The sequence below is a fragment of the Malaclemys terrapin genome, chromosome 4 (genome assembly GCF_027887155.1).
Source record: "Malaclemys terrapin pileata isolate rMalTer1 chromosome 4, rMalTer1.hap1, whole genome shotgun sequence".
NCBI lineage: Eukaryota > Metazoa > Chordata > Testudines > Emydidae > Malaclemys > Malaclemys terrapin.
The window spans coordinates 19418976-19435123 of NC_071508.1; the positions used below are offsets into that span (position 1 = coordinate 19418976).

General features: G+C 50.5%; 1 protein-coding gene across 2 annotated transcripts in view; it reads left to right on the top strand.

The window, feature by feature from the left end:
• Positions 1-2419: 2419 nt before the first annotated feature.
• The window catches only part of GRM4 (glutamate metabotropic receptor 4), a 217030-nt gene continuing 203301 nt past the window's right edge, over positions 2420-16148 (top strand). The window contains exon 1 of one of the 2 annotated variants that reach the window (XM_054024794.1): positions 2420-2887. The gene's annotated coding sequence lies outside the window, so the exon portion shown is untranslated. Of the gene's footprint in view, positions 2888-3039; positions 3092-16148 lie in introns of those variants that run through there. The other variant, XM_054024795.1, reaches the window with a different exon arrangement.

Here is a 16148-nt window from a genome sequence, read left to right on the forward strand (position 1 = left end):
CCCTGTACTCTTGAAAATCCAGCTCTGTAACAATATCTAAGGGATGGCGCACTGGACAGGGACACTGGAGAGCTGGGTTCTGCTGCTGAATGACCTTGGGCACATCCATGTCTCCATTCTGTGCCTCAGTCTTCCCACCTGTGAAATGGGGGTAATGATACTGACCTAGTTTGTAAAACATTGAGCTCTATAGATGAAGTGGTTATAGGAGAGCGTGGTGGTGGTATTATTTATTCAGGATTTTACTTAACCCTGCATTAGGGCATAAGCTACCTTGGTATGTGCTCAAGCTCCCTGCTGTACACCTAGATACACTTACATTATTTCAGGCAGGCCTGAGAAGCACATTTCAGAAAGTCCTGATTACCTTTGTAGGTGAAAACCAAGCTCTAAACCTTTATTTTAAGAGTTGGTTTGTATTTAATTTCACTCTTTAAAGGGTGAGGTAGGGAAGCCAATCAACTTACTGACTCCCAAGGCCAGGCCAGATGCTCACGGGGCTAAACAGCTGGGCAATGGAGCAGTCACACTAGCTGAGGATCTAGTCCGTGGTTTCTATTGTGTTCTTAACTCCTTTTGCTTTAGGTGTCTTAAAGAGATACTTTGCTACACACTCCAGTTATAGCTTTCCGTGGTCTGCCAGCACCATGCTATGGAGTGAAAGGCACATTTTAGAAGAGCTCTCGTGACCGATTAGCTATCAGTCATTACCATGATGGATTAAAGCAGTTGCTGTGTCAATGGTTATTACTAGGGGGCTCTTCCTCCCCCACCCTCTGGATTAATGAATTGAGAGACCACAACGACTTCTTCCGAGCCACTAGAGTCTGCCAATGAGTTGGTTTATTAGCAAAACAAGACATTATACAATCCACGTGCTATGCTGACCATGTGCAGGAAGCAAAATATTGTTGTTTGTTTGTACTGCTGGAGCGCTTGGGGGACCCGGCCCCAGCCGCAGAGATCAGAACCCCATTGTGCTAGCCCCTATACATAGGCAAACTAAGAGACAGTCCTTGCCCCAAAGAGTGTCCATCCAAATATGTTGTCCTCCTATAACGCCTTTCATCTGAGGATCTCAAAGCGCTCTCTGTAAAGAGCGATTGTTTAAGTTTGGCCACACTCCCGAGCGGTAGTCGAGACCATTATCCCCATTTTACAGGTGGGGTAATTGAGGCAAGGGGGAAGGGACTTTCTTAACACGCTTCATTTTGAACCGCGGCAGAGTCATGACTAGACCCCAAGAAGTCTGAGCGTTGTAACTACTGTCATACTTACTGTAAAAATACTCACGGAAACTTAGTTGTTGCGCACAGGCGCTTGCTGCTGCTTCAATGATCTGTCTAGATCCGTCTATCAAACACGTACTGCTAGATCCCCAACCTCCTTAGGGACAGCAATATGTCTTGATTTTAACCAGACGTTTCGTGTATTAAAGGAGTGAAAAGATGCACTAGAAATGATAAGCCACGAGGCTGTCTGTCAATCCCATCCTTCCAGGAGCTTAGAGAATTGTGGGTTTAGTTCTAAACAGGGAGTCTTAGCAGGGCCAACTAGCCTCAAGTTTTAGACCTGGCTTGGAGGGATGCGTTGTTTTTACAGCCCTATTTAAAAAGGAGCTCGAGTGGTGTGTGTGTGTGTGTGAGGGGAATGAGGTTTTCTGATGGAATCTCTGCCTTCACTTTCGGGTGTGTGGGTTTGCAGAGATGCCGAGGGTGTGCTGGGTGTGAGATGTGTCAGGGTTTGTGAGTGTAGGGCGTGTGCGTCGGCCTTTAGGGATGGGTGTAGGATGGATGTGAAGTGTATTTGCACACACGATCCTCTGCTTCTCCCCTCCTCCCACCCCCCACCCCCCCCACACGCCGCCAAGGTGTACTAGTGCTTTAAAAGGCTGGCCAAAATCCGAGTCTGGGGCTTCACCGCAGCTCCCAATGCAAAACTTCCAAGGCTGGCTCGCTCTCGCTGGCAGCTGAGCAGATGTTATCCGACTGAATTTAGTTTAGCGTGACTGCAGCTCCCTTCCTCTGGCTCATCTCCTACATCTCTCTCTCTTTTTGCAGTGCTTGGGGGGCGGGGGGGGGGAGGTGCATGGACCGTTCCCTCGCAGCTGATCTCTCTCGTTCTTTCTGGAGGACCTTTGAGGTTTTAAATCAAGCACTGACCGACAGCAAGGATTCTCCCTTTCCCCCGACGCCAGCCAGCAGCTCCCTTTTCTCTCCCCTCCCCAGCGGCAGTTCCGCCGCCTTATGCGTCAAATTTAAAGGGGTTCTTTTAAATTAATAAAGCAATTGGATGATGCGCGCTGGCGGAAGCGGGTTCAGCCTCATTGCCCCTGGAATACAGCTTTCTTTCAGCAAGATCTGGGGTGGATAACAGAGCCCCCTTCCCGCCTGGCTTTGGAATCTCTTTCAGCACCATGCAAGTGGGCAGCTCCTCCGGGTGAGCCGTGTGTACCTAAACCGGCTTGTCCAAGAGGGTGTGTGTGTGGGGGGCGGGAGGATTGGCACTCCCACAAAAACAGGACCGAGTCTGCATTATTCCTTGCTATCAAGGCGTGGAGTGGAGGAAGCCGGATCTCCGCTGCAGCCCCGGGGAAGGGCTCGGAGATTACTATTGCAGGAGAGGGGGAACTGGCCGTGCCCAGGTAAAACAAGCCAAAGAAATTAGCCACTGCTTTCCGGGCTGCCCTGGGTGCTGGGGGAAGGAGACGAGTGAAAACTGCCATCGATTGAGCTGCTGGGCAAAAGGCAAGCGGAGGGTGGGAAGGCAGCCAGAGGCTTCGGCACCACAGGATCCGTGGACAGCTCCTTGCGAGGCTGCTCCGGGCAGCCAGGGACTTGGAAAGCGCCGGGAGGATTCGGATTTCGCCCAACTTGGGTGCGGAGGGGTAAGTTCAGTTTCTCTCTCCCCCCCCGACCCCCGTAGGTGCGTTTCTCGTGGGGCGGGGTTTTCAGTCAGGTCCGGACGGGGCTCCTCACCGTGAGCCAAAAGTGGCTTTTAAGGAGCAATCCCGAGGACCGATCACCTTCTCTTCAAGACCAAAAATGCCCCTTCTGGAAAGCGTCTGACCTGCAGGACTGTAATGAACAAGGTGTGTGTAGAGGGTACGGGGGGAGCCTAGGTCCCATCCAGCTATCCTAGCCTTATTACTCTTCCGATGCAACGAGGGGGGAGGAGTGGGAAGACGGTTTACCTCAGAATTGGGGGCTTTGCTTGTTGGAGGACATGCTAGCGAAACCATCAGCACAGCCAGAGTCCTGCTAATGGGTTGCAGCGCATCATTGGGATTGCAGGAAACGGTTTGAACAAGAAGGGGACGTGGGGTGGGGTGGGGGGAACCTTCCTTTTCCTGCCATAAATATAACAGCACCCAAATACCACAGGGGCAGAGAGATGCAGTAGAGGAACAGGCACGTAAGACCTTAAGTCAACATGTATTTTCCGCAGCAGGCTGGGTTCTGTTCCCTCTCCCTCTTGTTCTTTTAATGTGGCATCTGCATAAATACAGAGGGATTGTTTGAACCCCGCTAACATGTTTAAGGGAGGGGAGGCAGACTGCGCCGATCTAAGCTGCCGCAGAAAGACTTTAAACAAGGATTAAATCAAGCCCAGCGTGGAGAAAGATGCTTGCCAGGGGGAGCAAATGAAAGGAACCAAGGAGGAAGCGATTGAACCTGATCCGGACACTGGCTGGGTGAGCCGCTGCTAAGTGAGCCGGATTCAATGTGCTTTCCGAGGCTGCTTGGTTGTTTCAATTTCACTCTTTCCTCAACTAATTTGCATCGTTAGTAGTTTGCATCCGCAGCGCCCCCAGTAGTGCTGGGGACTGTCTTCCCCCTCCCTGCGGGTCTTATTGCTTGGCTAATCCTGCCTGGTAATTAGCCCCACCACCTTCCCCAGAGCGTGACTCTGGGACTGGAAATCAGTCTCTGGCTTTTGCTAACCGCTAGCATCCCCTCGCCCCCACATACACACGCTGCCCTCTGGTGCTTGCTTGCTTCTTGCCTTGTGTTGCACAGTCCGTCTAGCGGAGGCCGGACTCCTATTACAGCTGTTAGGGGAGGGGATGCATTTCCCAGTGCTCTCTGCAGGGGAGAATGCGAACGGAGGCTAGGGAAGATATTGCCAATACCAGAGCAGCGGAGTGTGACTCAGTGTGGACCAGTCCAATAGACCCAGGCACCTGTAGTTACTGGTCAGGCTGTCTCTCCCCTGGCACCCGCTTTTTGCATTGCTGCCTTGCTCTCGAGCCCTCCTGGCTTCCCGGGAGAGATGGAAGAGACTGGAAGGACTAGCTGCTCGGGCTTCCATCCACAGCAGCAGGGTAAAGGTGCGTGTGGCCATCGCAGAGTAAATAGCAGCTACCCTTGTTAGGCCTGTGGAGTTGTTGTGAGTAGGTGAGGAGGCCGTGTGTTATCTCGGTTGTCTGTAAAGATCAGGGGCATGAGGCTAGCTTCCCAACAGCCTTTACATTTCCAATAAGCCAGAGGTGCTGGTGCTCTGTAGAGGAACCACTTCAGAAGGTTGGATCCACGCCTTGCCTGTATCCTGGGTACAAACACATCCATGTGTGTTTCTTTTGAGGGCTGTGGCCCTCTAGTCAGAGCTGTTGTGACAACAGAGCTGGGGTTTCTTTTTAAGAGAAAATCTGATTGGTATCTGACAGCCCAATGCCCAAGGGTAACTTGCTGGATGTCCCCCCATCCCCTACCTTTCTATTATAATGTATTTTAAATGTCATAAGTTTGTTGTGCTCAACTCATCCCTAGCAGGGTGCTTTTGTCTCAGAAAACTGCCACCATCATATTGCTTGTGTCTGCACTTAGGAGGCTCAGGGATGAGTCATCCTTGTTGCTGGCTGACCTTTGGCTTTGGGTTTGAAGAGGGAACAATACAAGGCTGGGTTGGAGGAGAGAAGTGGAGTGGTGGAGAAGGTCCCATGCGCTGGCTGGTTGCCCTAGGCACAGCCTGTGGGTGAAGAGAGACCATCAGATCGGTTGAATGCCTGCAGGAGCTCAGGGAAATACCAGTAGTTAAATCAAGAGCTCATGTCACTTCTCCGTTCCCCGAACAGCATCTTGTTTCCTTCAACTACCAGGGAGAGCCTGAGTTCAGGTCTCCTTCCTTGCAGAAGTTCCTGCTGCTCAGGGGGAGAGAAGGCATTGGACTGGGAAAAGGCTCACCCCTGCCTTGCAGTGCAGCTCAGGACTGAAGGGGACAGGGTGAGGAGAGAGCCCCCCTCCTTTCTCAATCCCCGCTGCAGTTTCAAAACAACATGCTCCCAGATGCAGTGCTGTCTGTGGGGAAGTTTTTGCAATTGCTCCTTTTCTTCTGCCAGGAATACAACACACTTCTCCTTCATTCATATATCGGAGCCAGTGAGTTTGGCCCTGGGGTGGGACTCTCTGAAGGGAGCGAGGGGTAAATCACAGGAACATAGGTCAGACCACGGGTCCTTTCCTGTCTCCCACAGTGGCCAGCACCAGTTGCTTCTGAAGGAGGTGCCCGATGCCCCTGCAGTTATAATAAAACCTCCTCTGAAGGCAGGTTCTCCCTGACCCATCAGTTTGGGCAGCCTTCCTGCTTCATAGCATGCTCTAAGAGAAAAAGGGTGGCCCCATGGTTAGTGTGCTAGCCCTGGATTTTGTAGATCCAGCTTCAATTTCCTGCTCCATGTGCCCTTGGGCAAGTCTCTCTGTGCCTCAGTTCCCCATCTGTACAATAGGGATAATAGCTTTCCCTACCTCACCGGATAAATGATTGTGAGAAGCCCAGATACTCTGGTGTTGGATCTAGAAATCCAAAAAGCAGAAAGGGAAGTGAAATAGAAGTTTACACTCAGAACAAAATCCCCCTTCCCCCCACCCTGATGACGTTCCTGGCAGTCCCAATTCCCCAACTTCCCTGACAGCTTTCCATGGCCTCAGTGCTTAATTTGTAATGAGCGAGATGCTGGGGCTCAAGCAATTTTTTTACTTTGATAACTGACGCAGCAAGCCCAGAGGTGCCGGGGCTCTGAACTACCAAGCCCAGAGGTGCTGGGGCTTAGCCCTGGCAAGCCCTGGCACAAATTAAGCCCTGCATTGCTTCTTGTCGATATCAGACTGGCAAGTGCATGGGGCTATTGGGTGACAGTTCCTCTGTCAGCCGAGGCTCAGAAATATTGTCACAAAATATCAGGGGGAAAACCGTGCTTTTCAACTTTTGCATTGCTTGCCTGATGGTCTTTCACTCTCCTGAATATTTGAAGGTGGTGGAAGAAAATCAATGTGCTGAAAACCGCTTCACCTAATCATAAACCACCATAAAATAAGAACATAAGAATGGCCATACTCAGTCAGACCAAAGGTCCATCCAGCCCAGTATCCTGTCTACCGACAGTGGCCAGTGCCAGGTGTCCCAGAGAGAGTGAACCTAACCGGTAACGATCAAGTGATCTCTCTCCTCTCCTCTTCTCCCACCCTGAGTATTTTTGTGCTGGCCCCTTAATCTTGCTGTTGTTGCTTGGCTCGCTCAGGCTCTTTCCCCCGTAGTCTTCTTGTAGCAATAAGAGTGCCCCCTCTCTGAAATGTAACGACTTTACATGCACATGCATTACACATCACGGCCCAGCAAGAAGCCCCTCTGGGGACATCAGGATATGCTCCACTGAAACTGCCTTGCCTATCTGCCAGCACTGAAGACTTCCAGTGATGGCTGGTTGGAAAAGGGGTGTGTGGATGGCGGGTTGTCAGTTATTAGTAGAGTGATATCCTGGGACTTGCACATGAGGTGGGGGCGATGCCCCCATGCATGTGGCAAAATCCTGGGCCCCTGTTTGCAGCTGATGATTTCTGATGAGATGAAAGTTGGGCAGTTCTGTCATTCTACGCCTGAGCTGCCCCAGTTAGCGAGTGGTTATCAAAAATTAATGTAAAGGTTTCATTGCATTTGTACAAGCAGAAATGAAGACCAACTTCTTCCAACCCCGATGCTTTGGTTGGGATTGTTTATTAGTACAATCAATGCTGGTTCAAATCAGAAACCCTGCTTTGTTTCTCTGCCTGTCACTCTGTTAAATCCTCTGATCTCTGGCTGATACGTTCTCCCAGTCCTCCTTGCTGTTCCTTTTTGGTGCGATACAATCCTTGAAAGCGAGGGATTAAGACTGGCTCTGTTTTACAAAGAACAGGAGAGGGAGGACTTGCCTGCAGTTACATATATTCAGATGTGGCCTGATCCAATGCCCATTGGGAATCTCTTTCTATTGACTTCAATGGCCTTTGGGTCAGGTCCCACGTGAGGGGGAGAATAGTTTTATAATGACCTAAATGAAGGCTGCTACTTCCCTTTGGAACGTTGTGTTATTATTTATGAACTTTATTTATTAAGAACAGTATGTTTCAGAGATTTCTACTTAGTAGCGCTCCGCTTTCCTTTAAAAAATGAGCATGCAGAAGATGTTGCCATTAGCTGGACCACATCCAATGGAGGTAGATATTAGCTTTCTTTTAATTGGGTCATGATTATGTAAGAGCTCATGGTATTGGCCTTGCTAGTTAATCCAGACATCCATTGAATTGGGGCCTTATTTTAATTAAATGTTTTTTTGTTTAAGTACAGGGCCTGTGTTTTTCTACTAAGAACTCGCTCATAGCCCTGGGGCTACTTTTCTTGCTTAGGCAAACAAATACTGGGCAACTTAACCTGAATTCTTTAGGCTTCCACTTTGTTTAAGCCATTTCTTGACTACTTCTCCCTCCCCTCGCCCCCATTCTGCTGTACTTAACACAGGCTTGGCAGCAAAATCTACAGCCAAAGCAAAGTCCCCCATAATAGCCTCTCAAGTGGGGAAAAACTAGTGCAAGCTAATTGGAATATTATGCTGTGATAAGACTGTCCTCGCTCTCCAAAGGATTAGCAGGTGGAGAAAAGGGTCTTGCTGCTGGTTTAAACTCACAACAGCTACAGCAGCAAAACCAAGAGAGGATCTCTCCTTGTTGAGCTTTTGCACTGGGGAGTCCATTCTAGTTAGGATTAGTGGATTTTAAGCACTTCAGCGCCTCTTTCCAGTAGGGAGGAGGAAATGTGGTTTAGGGGTTTAAGCGGGGGACTGGGAGCAGGGGTGTAATTTGCTATGGGTCAAGGGGGGCAGTTGCCTCCCCAGACCTTTAGTCTGGCACTTCCTCAGACTTCTGACAGGTCTATATGCTCCACTTTTTGCCTCCCCCGATGTCGCAGGAAATAACATATTCACATATAATTTTCTATACGCTGACACATCTTTTCGCCCCCTGCTGCCCCAATTTTTTTCTGAAATGGTGCCCCTGCCTGGGAGGTAGGACTTGTGGGTTCTCCTCCCCAGCTCGGTAAAGGTGTGGATTAGTGGTTAGAGCAGGGGACTAAGAGGCAGGACTCCTGGGTTCTATTTTCAGCTCAACAGGTGACTTTGGTGGGTGAAGTCACTTAAGAATGGCCAGACTGGGTCAGACCAAAGGTCCATCTAGCCCAGTGTTCTGTCTTCCGACAGTGGCCAGTGCCAGGTGCCCCAGAGGGAATGAACAGAACAGGGAATCAAGTGATCCATCCCCTGTCACTCATTCCCAGCTTCTGGCAAACAGAGGCTAGGGACACCATCCCTGCCCATCCTAGCTAATAGCCATTGAGTTGAGCAAATCATTTCAATCGCTCCGTGCCTCAGTTTACCCATATGTAATTTGGGTGCGATCTTTTCCTTCCTACCTTGCACGGGTGCTGGCGAAGCTGAATGAAAGCCTCTACAGCCCTCTGAAATCATGGGGCGGTGGGCTCATCCGTGCAATGTGACGATGTTACAATACAGCTCCAATAAACTCAACTTTGTATCACAGAGCTGTTACGGTGACCTAAATCATAACCGTTTGGGAACCCCAGGCCAAATTCTGCTCCCAGGTACATGGATGTAACTGCATAGAAATCAATGCAGTTGCACCATTCAGAGAAAGAGTTCGTCCCCTCTTAGAGCTGGTATGTAGCATGCAAAGAACTGCCCCGATGTTGTGAAATCCTGTGATCTCTGCATGCTACAATCGCCCTTGCTTTCCCTGTCGGTATGATCTAATCCTTGAAAGCACTAGGAGGACCATTTGGCTTATGGTGTTGTGGAAGAATTTCACTTAACCGTTCTGTAATGAGGACCTCTAACCACTTCTGGTCCCTCGCTGAATTTCTACCCCCCCTAATTCGAAGGCTCTGCTTGTGCCCATTTCGCTTGTCAGGCAAACAATGTGGCTTCAGTATGGGTGTTTGTATTTACACCTTAAGGGCCAGATCCTCAGCTGCTGTACATTGACGTGCCTCTAGTGAAGTCAACAGAGCCCCATTCCTTTCCATCAGCTGAGGAACTGGCCCAAGATTTTCAAAGGGGCTCAATCCTGCTCCCATTCACTGCTGAACTTCCACTGACTTAAATGAGACCAGGATCTGGCCCCATAATTCTCGCTCCCATTACTGGGAGCTCTGTGGTTGGAATCCCAGAGTCTCTTTGGCAGCTCGGCAGTTGCAGTGTGGCTTCTGCTCCAGGAAGTCTGACGTTGTGGGGGTGCGATATTTGTTGTCGATGCCAACATACCTGTGCCAGTACAGTCTCCGTAGCATAGACCTACCCTTAACGATTGCCAGACCAAATTGGCTCTCTTTACAAGTCAAAAGTGGATGGCCTCTTGCTGCTGAAACTGCCAATTCCAGCTGAGGTCTGAATAACCCTGCCAGGTGTCTTCTGCTTGGTACAGCAGGGCTGGCAATAAAGACTCTGGAATTGGAGTTTAACGGTTAGTGGTGGCCCGGGGGGATGAGTAGTACAGTCCGCTTGAAATCGCATGGAAAAACCTTTGTTGGGAGCAGATTGGATAGTTTGACTGAAACCTCTGCAGACAAGGCACCACAGGCTTCAAGTGTTTCACCTTCATGCCACATTTGCTGAGTTGATGGCTAAAAAGACTCCCCGCCCCCCCCCCGCCCCCCTGGCAACTGGCAGCTCTGAAAATTCATCCTAAAATCTGGGATTCAAGCTGGGAGTGGGGGTGGGGATAGAGGTGGTATCTTTATTACTCATGCAGAATTATCATTGGTAACAGAGTCTGTAGTCAAGTGGTCATGATAGGGTTAACTGGGATACCCAGAGTATTTTAGGGTGAAGCTATGTTCCACCTTTCCCTGACTTCCTGATTTAGTCCCCCCGCCCCCTTGTTGTGATGCAGCTTAAATAAAGCAGCAAGCTCCCAGCCTGCAGTCTTGAGTAGACTTAATTTTCCTACCCCGAGTGGTCCCTTTACAAATGCTTCCATGGGCCTGTCTGCACAGCTCCAACACAGGGCAGAACTTGGCTCGGCAACGAGAACTCTGCCAACGATTTTGGTGCTGCTGCATGAGCCGGAGAGGAATCCGCTTCCCTCTCCCAGAGCTGCGTTGGCTCAGCTGGTTTAACAGGAGGAAAAAAGAAAGTAACTGCTGATGTTTGTAGGTCCTACAGGGAGGAAGGTATTGGTAACGTGGCTGCTTTTCAGAGCAGAACCCCACTTTAATGGAGACCCCTCTGGCCAGCTCAGAGGGTGTTCAGCATGAATTCAGCCTCTGTTGCAGAAGTTGGAATATTTTCCAGCAGCAACATGGGAGCGGGTATGTGCCCTGAGTCTGTCTGTAGGATACAGTGAGCAAGCCAAAATCTGCTCAGACTGCACGTCTGCACCCTTGTTGACTTCAAAGTGCCTTTGGGCTTTGAGAGCTTGGATGAAAGTGCCCTTGAAGTTGCCCTGTAAGGAGTGTACTCAATTTAAATTGAAGGTGGAATTTGGCCTGGCAAGTTGATGTCTCGCTCCATGGCTTAAGCACAAGGATACTGTGACCTAACCATTTCCCCTGGCTCTGAAGTGCTTGTGCTGCATTGGGAGTGGAGGATGCCTCTTCTTGTGATGATATCTTTGAATCTGAGGTAGCCGGGACAAGCCACAGCTACCGTCTAAGTGCAAAGCATCAGCCACTCACTTGCATTGGAAGCCTCGCTGCCCAAGATCTGCCATGATTCCCACCACCAGCTTCTCACAGTGGGCTACAATTGCACCATTTGTCAGTGATGTAGGAGCCCCCTAGAATCCAATAGGGACAATGTAATAATGCTTTGTACTGAGATGGCAGCTTTCAGCTGGAGCTCTCCAAGCACTTCATGAGAGGTAGTGGTGTGTTAGGAGGGATGGGTATTCTGTTTTACAGATGACTAAAGGGAGATCACCTATCACTCTTGGGAGGTAGGTGAGTAACCAGTCCATTATAGCAATGTACATAAGCACCATTGCCCTGTATTGGATGGAACTGTGTGACATAGGTCCTGTATGGTGAACAGCTAATGGAGATTCTCCGTCACAGAGGAACAGGGATTTTGGAGCAGGAAGGTCTGGGTTCTACCCTCACTGTCGTGAAGTTCCCAGTGGCCACAGGCACAGGGGGTGGCATGGTGACAGCTGTGAACTAGTGTGTGGCCATAGGTTTAGTATGATATTCCTATGTAACAGGGGTGTGTGTGGAGGGGTGGGGAACACAGAGGCTGTCGTCCTGTCTATGCTGCATTCAGATGTGTGATTGAAACATGTGGAGACATGCCCAAGCTAGCTTTGATCTAGCCAGCTCCAGCAACAAGAGCAGTTGAGGCAGCATGAGCTAGCCTAGAGTACATACCCCGGGTGGGTTGTACAGCCCGGGCTGCCATGGCTTCATGCTATTGTTACTCAAGCTAGCTTGGATATGTCTAGGCTGCAGCCACACCTCTGCTTCCGGTGCAGACAGACTTTAAGTGATGGGCCTGAGTGAGTCACTGGCAAAGCCAGGCGGAGAACGCAGGAGTCCCAGCTCCTGATCTTCCAGCTATCAGACAACACTCCTGCTATGGAAACCATTGATTGTAGGCAGCTGGCAGAGACTGCTCTAGAGGAGCTGGGCAGTCAGATGCAAGCAGAGAAGTCAGTCATGTAAGGGGCCTGCAAATCAGGCTGAGAAGTACGAACCCTTTAGAGCGACAGCTGTAAACCACCAGCACTTAATGCAACGCAGTGTTTTATTTAAAGCATCCTGTGTTCAAGGCCATTGCAATCAAGCTGAGTGAGAAATGATGCCACGTAAAAATGGGTCTGAATACATCGGGATGACGCCAGTGAGAGCCAAGGTGCGCTATAGAGGACAAGTTGCAGGCAGGATGCCAGGGCTATATAGACTAATGGACAGTTAGGGCCAGGTCCTCAGCGGGTGGAAATGACCAGAGACCGACTGGAGTCAAGGCGGCTATGCCTATTTATGCCAGCTAAGGATCTGACCCAGTGTAAAGATGGACTCAGTCCCTCAGCTTGAGGGTGCTCCGATCCTTAATGGGTTGGGCTTATAAACCCTAGCTACATTGCTATGAGGTGGGTTAGTATTTTTCTCTTCATTTGGGGAAACTGAGGCAGAGAAGGGCTGGGAGTTGTCTTAAGTTTCTGCAGTGAGTCACTGGCAAAGCTAAAATCAAGGCGAGAGTGTTCCTAGCTGTGTGCTCTGCTCACTAGATGCTGCTGCTTCTGCCCTGCTCCCCCACCTCTTGCTGTCTTATGGCCAAGACACAAGTTCCAGGTATAATTCAGTCTGCAGCACAAGGCAGCTTGCAGACAGGCTACCACCCTCGGCAGCTTCCCTGTGTAACGAAGCGAATGACACAGTGGTAATATGGATGCGCTGCCCTCTCCATCCAAAGACAGACCTGAGCTATTCATTTAACACCTTTAACACTGCCCAGGCACTTTTCCAACTCATCATTTTATGGCAGTGTCGGCAGGAAGTGCCACCCAACTGTGTGCTGGGGACACTAAAGTGGGCCGTTAAAAACTCCATAATCCCGTGCTTCCATCTCCCTTCGTGGGATAACGCCATCTCCCAGCCAAGTGCCATTCGCCCACTGCTGGGCCCAAGAACTGCAGCATGGTGCTCTCAAGGAACAGGCACAACCAATGCAACTACTGCTGAGAAGCACTATAGAAGTGGGGTATTTTTGCAGTTGGACATGTCAGGTCTCAAAGACCACACCTGTGGTGGTAGCCGTTATGGAGGCTGTGGGGCTGGCAGGACTCAGGTGGGCTCAGGTGGGCTCAGGTTAGATGACCACGTGTTAAAATCCTAAATCCTGTCTACACTCCAGCCTGTGCCAGTGGAACTGCACCCATTGGGAATGAAGGGTCCAACCCTCCCTAGCCTAAGGTACCATTCCCCCACATCACCTTTCCTCCGCTTCCCAGGCGAGCAGATGACACTAACAAATGCTAATTAACGTCTCAATAACATTAAGCTGAGCCGCTCTCGGAATGCTTCCATTGATAATCGAGTTACAGAAAGCCAGCCCAGGAGCGGGGTGCTCTGAGCGGGGTAAGTGGACTTGGCAGTTCTTTCCGAGCAGGATAGATGGAGCAGGCAAACCAGAACTGGCCAGCAGCATTAATATCCACTTGTGAAAGTCCTGATGTTCGTTAAGTGGGTTTGACTCGGGCAGAGCGATAACCAGAGCTGGGGATTTACGGCCCAGGAACCTGGAAATGCGCACATCATCCGATTAGTTACCGTGCCTTTTGCCAGATTTCGGATCCAGCCTTTGGAGTGTGTGTGTGTGTGTGTGTGTGGGGGGCGAATCTCTCATTTGAATTAGAACGAGCCATCAAGACGGGCTCATTATGTGCTGATAAAGCGCTCGTCTGGCGTGGAGAGGCTGGGGTTGTGCTTTGCTTTCCTCTTGCTTCCGTGAATAAATCCCAGGCTCTCTCGCTGTCCAATAGCTCAGCTGCAGCTGAGCTCAGTGGAAACCGAGAAGGGGAAATGCACCATCGCACACTTTCCGTGTGTTGGCAGCTCTGTGGTTTTTTGGTAACTGAAAACCTGGGATTGGAGGAGGGGGAGACGGGGGACACAATATTCTAGATCTGTGGATGTAACACTTACATGGCCGTTGTTCCTAGAGGCTTCAAACAGATCAGGGCTCTGTTGTGCCAGGCGCTGTACAAACACGGATGCTGTATTTTGAAATGGTAAACAGGAAGGTGGGGGGGGGAGGGGTTATCTTTTGCTTTAGCCACTCAGTCCCATGTAGTGACTCATGGGCTGTCACATACAGCTGCCTGTGTGGATCCTCTGGTGGAATGAGCAGAATTACCCTTGAACAGCTGCTCCTGTATCGTTTTGGCAAGCACTGGGATAGGTGCAGAGCATGAAGATGGGTGGATCTGTTTATTTAACTCAGATTTTCTTTCCTTATGCTTCTGAGTGGGGCGGGTGCCCCGGGGCTAGAGCCGCTGCACTGCAGCATCCCAATGCCTTTGAACCAGGATTCCCCCCATCTTAATTCTGCAGCTCAGACTCCCCTCCGACTCCAGCTATTTAGGCCTTGCTGTGTGCAGGGGATAGCGGAGTGCTTTTCAGCTGGAGTGAAATACCTACAGAGCCAGGCTGACTTGCACCAGCTGAGGATCTGGCCCCTGGCTCAGTGGAATTGCCGGCTTGGGTATCTAGATGACTGTGTGCCAGCTTTCGGAGGCGAGGTTCTGTCTGCATGGGGATTTGGGCATTTGCCTCTTTGCCATGTGTCTGCATCCAGAGGCACTTTTTGTGAGAGCGGGGATTTGCCTCTGTGTCCCGATCCAAAATACCTCCTCTCCCACACCCCCATTAGCCTGCTATGTGCTGTGCAACTGCCACCCCCCCCACCCCAGAGGTGAGTGCATTTCAGTGGGGGTGTGATTCTTGTTTAAGTGCTTTGGGATGCAAGTTGCCAGCTAGATGTAAGATATAGTTATGTAAAAGGGTAACCTAGCTCCAGGGGAAGAGTCCCCAGGCCTGGAGGATGCACCAGTAAAGCTGTTAGCAGCTGAATTATTCATCCACTGAGTATGTTAGGCTTCCCGAGTCCTCTCTCCCCATCCTCCCCGCCCAGTGCTGCTTTCGTCCTCGTTCAGCTTCCCGGGACTGCAGGAACCCGTGGGAATGGATGGGGAGAGCGGTGGGTAACAGCCAGGTAATCGGGACCCTTTGCAGAGCCTGAAGAGAGGAAATCAGCGAGGGCTCTGAAGCACATTGGTCATTTTAGAGCTGGGGGTAGGGGGCAGAAAGTCACTTTCGAATTTTGCCTGTTTGGACTCAAGATTGTATCAGCTTTTTGGAGCAAGAGGAGAGAGGTGTGTGTGTGTGTGTGTGTGTGTGTGTGTGTGTGTGTGTGTGTGTGTGTGTGTTGGGGGGAGGGGTGGGAATCACTCCTCTCCTGCCCCATTTCCAACACACTCCTTGGACCCTCTCTGGCTCCTTGTAGCATCTCACTTGAGACGGGGAGGGGGATTCAGGGGAGTTCTTGTCCTCTCATTATTTGCACCTCTTTGTTACCTGCTGTGATATTTTTACCTTCAGCTCATTCAGATCATATGATCAAAAGATACATGAGAGGGAGAGAGAGAACAGGAGGGAAATAATCTTATTTTAAAAGAGAAGCCGCTCCCAGGCTCTCTAGGCGCTCCAGGCTCTGCTGAGCTTTACTGCTGGGCCTCATTCCAGGGCTGTGATATAATATTTCCCTTGTGGTTCCATGGCTGATGTCGCAGAAGCTGGGACCAGCTGAGCAGGGTGTCTCCCCTTCCCCGCCCAGCCCTGCCCAGCCCTCTTTGCACTCTGCAGAAATGTTCTGGCTCATTGCATTTGCAGTCTGAGCCAGTGAGATGGGCTTTGGGTCACTCAGTCCTCAAAAGGAAACCCACAGAACGGTTGGCTGCTGAGTGGGTCTTTACTCAAAGGGCGAGCTGCACAGGGATGCTTCAGAGAGCGCTAGATAAGGGATTTCAGGATCCTGGGCACATCCCTTCCCACCCCTGCATTGTGGCCCTGCCCATGCTTAGCAAGGGGTTACAAGATGGTTGGTGGGAGGCTGGGGGAATCTCTTCTTCCTAGATCACCACTCCTGCTCTTCTGAGTGTCTGGGTTTCACCGGAGGAGGAGGAAGACTCTGCACTTGCTTCTCCAAGCAGAGAGCACTTCTGCTTTCTGGAGCAGAGAACGCTGCACATGTGGGTCCCTCACTGCTCAGTGTCAAGGCCCTTTAGCACCTGCCTATTGGATCTAAGCCTTAATCCAGCCCTGTGCTT